Genomic DNA, 9046 nt, shown 5'->3' on the forward strand with positions numbered 1-9046 from the left:
TGGGTCGGACGACCCCCCTCGATCGCCCGCTGCCTGGACCTGTTAACAGCCAACTTGGCCAAGCCCAGGAGCAGGTTCACGAGGAGGTGGTCCTCCCTCCCGGCCCCCCTCCGCACTGGGTCAAAGAAGATGTGGTTATGCAACCTGGGCACGGGTGTTAATCACTTATACATAATGTTCACTGTTGTAAATAAACTCCCAAGAATGTCTCCCTGCCTGTGGCTCCTTTGTCCTGATGAGCAGTGTTTGTGTCACTCAGATGTGAAACCTTGGTTCCTGCACAAGATAAAAGGCAGGTGACTCAGTCCAGGACCTTTTCCCTGTGCTTTGTGCAGCCTTCAGACCAAAGTGATGGTCCGGCCTCACACTCACTAGACACATTACTCATGCCTGTACCTCCATTGGTGCTTGTCATTGCTGCCAGGATGTCGTGGGCAGGCGTCAGAGTTTGGTCATTCGCTCTGTGCCCTCTCAGCACCTTAAAGGTGGGGCTGGCTCTCCACATCTCTTTAGCATCTGTGACCAGTGATGCTGTGCCCCTGAAGGGGTCTGGTGCATTTAAAGTTTCACGGCTGCGTCTCTATGATATTACCCTGATCACAGCACAAGCAACCTGCCCTTGGCCAGACAAGACTCAGCCATTCTCAGAGGCAATGTGAAAATCTATGGAGTGACCTCACTGCATGTCGTCATCATCCTCCTGGAATTGAGCGACTATTGGGGCCTCCATGATAGGAGCCTTATCACAGAGTTTGTGTGCATTGCCATCAGCAGACTAGAGTCAAATGTTCACAGATGCAATGTGAGGATCTATGGTGTCTCCTCTGCATGTCGTCATCATTCTCCACGAATCTAGCAGCTATGAGGGCCTCCCGAGTGCACCTCCCTCATCTGTCCAGTGCGATGGCCTCATCCACATCATCTACGCCTTCAAGGACCTCCTCACCTCATCCCTGCCGACGTCCTCATGTAAGGAGATGCCCAGCTCCTTGCCCTGCTACAGCGCCAGTTTGTAAAGGGCGCAGCTGTTGACGATGATGCGTGACACCCTTTGCGGACTATATTGCAGGGCTTCACCAGACCAGCCCAGGCACCAGAACCTCATTTTCGGCATCCTGATGGTTTCCTCCACCAAGTTGCAAGTTTCAGCATGAGCCTCATTATAGTGTCGCTTTGCTGCAGTCTGAGGCTGCCGCACGGGTGTCATCAGCCTTGTCCTCAATGGGTAGCCTTTGTCCCCGAGAGCCACCCCCGTAACCTCTGTGGACCCTGGAAGATGTCAGGGATCTGAGATCGACTGAGAATGAAGAGCCCTGGACACTCCCTGGGAACTGTGCACAGACCTGCAGGATGCATTTGCAGTGGTTGCACACCAGCTGAACATTCAGCGAATGGAAGCCCTTGCGGTTGACACAGTTGATCATGTGTTGCAACAGAGTCCTGAGTGTCACATGAGTGCAGTCAATGGCACCCTGCATCTGGCTTTCCTAGTCACCAGGTGAAATGCACAAAGTTGTGTGCCTTCACAAAGATGCCATCTGTGACCTTCAGGATGCATTTGAGGGTTGTCATGACTCACTGGGGATAGTGCGCTGCAATATTAAGCCCCGCTGCCCCCTGAGCCATGACAAATGTGAAAAAGTTTGATCAAACCACCTAATTGTTTAATTTAGGTTAATAGAATACAAGCACCAAGTTTGTAAACTTAATAAGTAAATAACTTTTATTGAACAAATTGTCTTTAACCAGCGGAAAAAGAAAGAAATATGAACTGCTAATTTCTAACTCTAACCTAAACTCTACCCTTTCTTAAACCTCTATACACGCACATACTAAGACACATAAGACACACAAAAATATGGATTTTTAAGGGTGGGATAAAACAATGCAATAGCACCAATTCCAGAGTACAGGGTTCGATGGGTTGATTTTGATCCCACATTGGCGGCAGCTTTGCCCATTGGACTGCATGCTGTGCTCTCAGCTCAGTTGCAGGCATTCTCCTAATCCACACTGCAAAGCTGCACTGTTGGCTTGAACCATGGGGGAGACTGGTCCAAACCAATGTTGACATTGCAAAGGGCTGTGAACACCTCCAGCAGTGACTGTTCCATGGCCAGCTTTCGCAAGCATAGCCCAATCGTCCAACTGTTCTGCTGTCCACTAAAACACTCATTAGTTTGCAGTCTGTGCCTGAGGGGTGAAAAGCTCTGGAACACCTGGTGGCACTTTCATGCCTCTGCGCTGCTTGAGTGGGCAGATAAGCTTGAGGCCTGGCTCCAGGCATGTCAATGTGGCTGCACCTGAACTGTCTCAGCTGCGGAGGAATGGTCACTTTATACAAGGTCTCCCGAATGTGTGACCGCTTCCCTTCCCCCAACCCCCCACTTGTGCACTACCATCAACCACAGGGCAGCCCTTGCTCCCCACAACTCGCCTCAACCACATGGCTGCCCTTGCCCCCACCCCTCAACTCTTCTCAACTGCAGGGCAGCCCTTGCCTTGGCACCGCACTGTCAGTCAGCCGGGAAAAGCCTTGAAATCCAACAGGTGACCCTCACGAGCACTGCATAATGTTACTGTGCACCCGCCTCGGAGTTCCCCTTGAAGTGCAGCTTGCTAGGTGCACACCTTATATATGCTGTTGTGAAACACATCACCATGCAATCATGCCAATGTGCTCGGATGATCGAGCATGGGGTTTGATTCCGGCGAGCTGGGCTTATAATGATATGCAGATGTATTACAATGAAGTTCCCAACGTTTGACAGCAGGAAATGCAGCCCGCCATTGACGGGCAGAGTGGATGATTGCAAATTGGTTTCACGATGTCGTGAAACTGATTTTTGGCCTTCTCACCATATTGTCCACTCACACCACCAAACACACCCAACGCCAGTGGGTGTGGAAAATTCCACCATAAGACTCTATAGGATTGACAAATAATCATGGTAAATCAAAACTGGTAAGTTTGAGTATTTCCTGACATTGGGGAATCTCACTAACTGACATTGGATATTCTGGGTAGTCTGCCCAGCATTATCCAGGAAGAGCCCTCCACACCTTTAGGTCATATTTTAATGGATTCTTAATATCTTATTACACAAAACAGTTGCAGCATTTGACTGATCTGTTGGACAGATCACAGAAAACTGAAACTGGACAACTTATCATCGAGTTCGTGGAGGGCAAAGATCAGGTCCGATAGAGAGTATGCAGGAACATACAGTCCATTCATTGAATTGATTGTACTACATCAACCTAACATGAAAGTTTTGACAGAATACAACTGCTGATGTCAGAAAGCGAAAGGTCAGCATTAGTGCAATACAATTGTCAGGTACAGGTTTCATGTGATGCATGACAAGCGAAAACTAGACTGCAATTTATTTTGGAGGACATCGCTATACTGTGGGATATTAAAAGGGGAATGTATTGCTGAATTCATTATTGATTTATTCCTACACTTCCTTAAGGGATCTGCTAATGACACACTGTGATCAGCCACTTGGGTTGTATGAGTGACCACTTACTAACATTTTGATTTTTCCCTTCCATTCTCCTATTTAAAGCCTAATTCCAACAGCCCCAAGTCAGGAAATCATAACATGGAAAGTTCTGACAATGAATTCATACTCTCCCAGACGCTGAAACAGTGTATGAGGGGAACCTATATGTGCAACAAAATGAATAATCATCAACAAAAAAAAACTGCATTTATATAGTGTATTTAATATTATAAACAGTCCCAGACACTTATCAAACACAATTTGACATTGAACTACTTAAGTAGTTAAGTAGATGACAAAAAGCTTGGTCAAAGAGAGAAATTTTAGGGAGCGTCTTAAATAAGGAAAGACACGGAGAGAAGTTTAGGAAGGGAATTCCAGAGCCAACGACCTTGGCAGCCAAAGACTTGCGCACAATGGTGGATTGATTAGTATTGGGAATGTGCAATAGCTCAGAATTTGAGGAGTACAGATATCCTTGAGGTTATAGGGCTGGAGGAGGTTATAGATATAGGGAGGAGTGAAGCCATGGAGGGGATTTAAAAATGGATGAGAATATTAAAGTCAAGGTTTTGCTTCACTGGGAGCCATTTTTAGCTAAAAGTTACTCTCAAAAGCTAAAAGACGTTAGTCACATATTAACAGTGATGGAGGAAATGGGTAATTCAATCTACCACTAAATTGCCAATTATTAAAAGTAACTTCTCAGTCTGCACAACTTGAACTATGAATGCTAATCTGTCAAAAAAAATTATAAATTGAATCCCAATCCTCCAAAATACTTCTGGAGGACCTCAACAAATGAAAACCCTGTTTGATGACCTCACTATTAAGATTTTAAACAGTGCTATCAGACCAATATAGAAGCAACTTAATTATGCAATGTATGTTTTTTTAAAAATGTCCTAACAACGTGTAGCTTTCATTAAGGTGCACAATATCAAATGGACTTGCGGAAAAAAAGTGTTACAATTACAAGGTTTATAAGATTGTTATCTTTTGGGACTGTCTTCAAGGTAAAGGGAACATAGAAAAATAGGGGCAGGAGTAGACCATTCAGCCCCTCAAGCCTGTGTCACCATTTAACTATATCATGGCTGACCTTCTAGCTCATCGCCATCTTCCCGCACTATTCCCGTATCCCTTGATATCTAGAAATTGGTATCTAGAAATCTATCGACCTCTGTTTTGGACATACTCAATGATTGACCTCCACAGCCCTCTGAGTTGAGAACTCCAAACATTTACCACCTTCTGATTGAAGAATTTCCTCCCCATCTTGGACCTGAGTGGCCTACTTTTCATTCTGAGACTGTCCCCTGGTTCTAGACCCCCCACCAACAAGGGACACATCCTTCCTGCATCCACCGTGTCAAGCCTTGTAAGAATTTTGTACACTTCAATGAGATCACCTCTCATTCTTCTAAACTCTAGAGAATACAGGTTCAGTCTCCTCAATCTATCCTTATAGGACAATCCTGCCTTCCCAGGAATCAGTCTGGTGAACCTTTGTTGCACTCACTCCATAGTCAGTATATCCTTCCTTAGGTAAGGAGACCAAAATTGCACACAATACTCCAGGTATTGTCTCACCAAGGCTCTATATAACTGCAGCTAAGACTTCTTTACTCCTGTACTCAAAACCCCTTGCAATAAAGGCTAACATACCTTTTGACTTACTAATTGTTTGTTGCACCTGCATGTTAGCTTTCAGTGACTTATGAACAAGAACAGCCAGGGCATCAACACTTCCCAATCTCTCCCCATTTAAGAAATACTCTGCATTTCTATTTTTCCTACCAAAGTGGATAACTGCACATCTTTTCATATTATATTCCAACTGCCATGTTCTTGCCCACTCACTTAGTCTGTCTAAATCTCCTTGCAGTCTCTTTGCATCCTCCTCACAACGTACATTCTCACCAAGTTTTGTGTCATCAGCAAACTTGGAAACATTACATTTGGTCCCCACATCCAAATCATTGATATAGATTGTGAATAGCTGGGACCCAAGCACTGACCCTTGTGGTACCCCTCTAGTCACAGCCTGCAAATCTGAGAATAATCCATTTATCCCTACTCTCTGTTTTCTGTCTGTTAACCAATCCTCAATCCATGAAAGTATATGACCCCTAATCCCATGAGCTCTAATTTTGTTTAGTAACCTCCTTCTGAAGGTCCAAATACACCACATCCACTGGTTGTCCTTGATCCATCCTGCAAATAACATCCTCAAAAACACCAATAGGTTTGTCAAACATGATTTCTCTTTCATAAATCCATGTTGACTCTGCCCAATCTCCCCATTGTTTTTCTAAGTGCCCAGATATCACATCCTTTGTAATAGATTGTAGCATTTTCCCTCGTACTGATGCCAGGCTAATAGGTAGTTTCCTGTTTTCTCTCTCTCTCCTTAAATAGTGGGGTTATATTTGCTACCTTCCAATCTGCAGGCAATATTCCGGAATCTATGGAATGTTGAAAGATGATCGCCAATGCATCCTTTATATCTACGGCCACCTCTTTTAACACTCTGGGATGTAGATCATTAGGTCCAGGGGACATGAAGGGGGCTATGTGACCTGTTCTTAAGTCTGCTTGGTAGCAAGGCTGGATGGTTTGACTGTCAGACATTAAAGGGGGCACAGATCATTTTACTGGGAAGAAGGTGTAATAGGGTTCCCAACTGTGATTAAATTTGTCCCTGGAGTTTTATCACATGATATTCCCCTATGCTCCAGCCATTAGTCGGCCAATACGTCCATCCTTGTGATGCACTGCCTTCCTATGCCAATTGGAAAGCAAAAAGATTCATTATCCAATAGGATGATGCTTGACTGTCAGCCAAATAGCCTTTTTTCCCCCGTTTTCAATATTTTTATATCTGGTAAAGAGAAATGTTCAAGGAAGTTTTTTTTTTAGAAACTATCTTTTTTAATGTCCCTATGATTTTTCTCCAGGATGACACACAGTAGTGTCCTGGAGATTAATCTTCAATTCCTGGAGACTTCAGGCCAATCCTAACTGGTGGCAACCCTAACTGGTGTGAGGTGTTTACCATTAAAGACCATGGCAGAAGCTTGTGACTAACAATGGATAAATTGTGAGTCTTCAAAGTCCCAGAAAAGTGTTGAGAATGATAGGTTGTAAACAGTTGTGTTTGAAATTGTCCGTTTACTTCTAAGATAAAAGAGAGTTGGGGTCTCAAGGAAAGCTAATCTGCATTTCTTCCTGGATACAAGGCCATGTGTTTCACAATGCCATGGAGATGGGTTTTGAGATGGGAATTATCTAAAATATCACTGAAAAATCACAGACAAGGTTAGTCTGCCAGAATTCCAAAGAGGGAGAGCAGCTATATGCAGCAAGATGATGTGGTTCACCATGCAGGAATGCGGATGGGAGTTTGCGCTTGGTTTGAAAAGTCTGAATTCATGAGGTGCTAAAACAAGGCTGGAAGATTCACCTAGCTTGCACTAGAGGAAGAATTTCCAGGGGTAAAAAAAGCTCACTGTGAAAGACCATTCTGAGATTAAAAGTTCAAAGGCTAAGAAGGGGATAGCACAGAAGTACACTTATAGGTGCTAAGAATCACATTGGATTGGTTCTGGGAGAATTGAATGTCTACTTAAAGTCTATCTGTGAAGTGTGTTTTCAGTTGTGCTTAAAGAAGAAGGTGAATGTTCTGTTATGGGGTTTAAATTTTATGTTGCCTACAAAGATGGTGTTTAATCAATAGTGAATTTAGTCTTTTATTACAGTAAAAGTCTTAAAATATTAAATCTTGTATCTTTCAGCAATTAACTGGAAGTTCGAACTTTTTTTGTTATTGGCCTCTGTGGAGATCATAACAGCAGATATGAATTATATAATTGCTATTGAAGTTCCAGCATTTGTTTTTTTTCATGAGTGATGAGCATCTCTGGCAAGAGATTTGTTGCACATCTCTAACTGCATCTGGTGATCTGCAATCCATGTGGTGTAGGTACACCCACAGTGCTGTTAGGAAGGGTGTTCTAGGATCTTGACAGTGAAGGAACAAAGTCAGGATGGTGTGTAACTTGGAGGGAAACTTGCAGGCGGTGGAGTTCCCATCCGTTTGTTGCCCTTGTCTTTATAGGTGGTAGAGATTGCAAGTTTGGAAGGTACTGTCAAAGGAAGTTGTTGCCATGCATCTTGTAGATGATATGGATGAATCAATATTTGCTCTGAGCACCCTAAGCATAATCTATATTCATTGTGGGAAATTGACATATACCACACATTATTAATTATTCACAATAGCCAGTCATATGCACATTTGTTAGGCAAACAACAAATGTATTTATCTCTCAAACTACTTAAAGCACCAAGACTACAAAATGGATATGGTTAAACAAAGCCATTCAGCCAACTGTAGATTATTCATTCATCCTAATGTGCATCAATATGAGCATCCAATTGTTTGTTAAAAGGATGGGATTTTTCATCTCTACCATACTTCCTAGAAAGCAGATCCATAGTTGGATCACACTGTGGCTCAGTTGGTAGCACTCTTGCCTCTGCGTCCCACTCCAGGACCTAAGCACAAAAATCTAGGTTCATACTCCAGTACTGAGAGAATGCTGAACTGTTGGAGGTGCTGTGTCTTGGATGAGATGTTAGTCTGAGGCTTTGTCCACCCTCTCAGGTGGATATAAAACCCACTGTGGCACTATTTCAAAGAAAAGCAGGGGAGTTATCCCCCTGTGTCCTGGTCAATATTTATCTCTCAATCTACATCACAAAGACAAGTCGTCTGGTCATTATCACATTGCGGTTTGTGGGAACTTGATATGTGTAAATTGGCTGCTATGTTTCCTACATTACAACAGTGACTACACTTCAAAAGCACTTCATTGGCAGTAAGGTACTTTGAGATGTCCTGAGGTTGTGAAAGGTGCTACATAAACACAAATCTTTTTTCCTTTGTGTAAAGATTAATTTTCTGATTTTACCTTTCACTGTTTGATTCTATGCCCACTTGTCCTACTCTTGCTAATTAACTTAAAGTAATATTTTGGGTTTACTGTTTTCTTTAACTTATAAACATCTATACTGTCACATTGTATCTAGTGTGTATCTATCATGCACCAGATGTCACACACCATGGAGGGGAATTATGATCCATTACCCTGCTTCCTCCCCAATGTCCACACCCACCCATGCCCTGGAGCACCCCAAAGAAGATAGGAATACAATGGAGAATGCTGGAAAATATAGGCAGTGAGGACCACTGTCATCTCACAGCTCTGGCTGGGATACCCATACCCCCACCTTTCCCTGCCACTTCTGTTGTGACTGCCAGTGGTTTCTTTTTCTCCACCTACCAGACATAAATGAAAATGGGGTGCAGCTGAGTGGGTGATGGGGGTGGGGGCATTGTGTGGAATCACCCTAATTGGTCCCTGGTAGATTTTTCATCGTCCACCCCCTTCCAAATGGCCCAACTCAATAGAATTTACTTGAGGAAATGACAACCCAAGTTGACAATAGTAAATCTTACTGTGTTGTATAGT

Source organism: Cetorhinus maximus, chromosome 5 (assembly GCF_964194155.1).
Source record: "Cetorhinus maximus chromosome 5, sCetMax3.hap1.1, whole genome shotgun sequence".
In the NCBI taxonomy this organism is placed as follows: domain Eukaryota; kingdom Metazoa; phylum Chordata; class Chondrichthyes; order Lamniformes; family Cetorhinidae; genus Cetorhinus; species Cetorhinus maximus.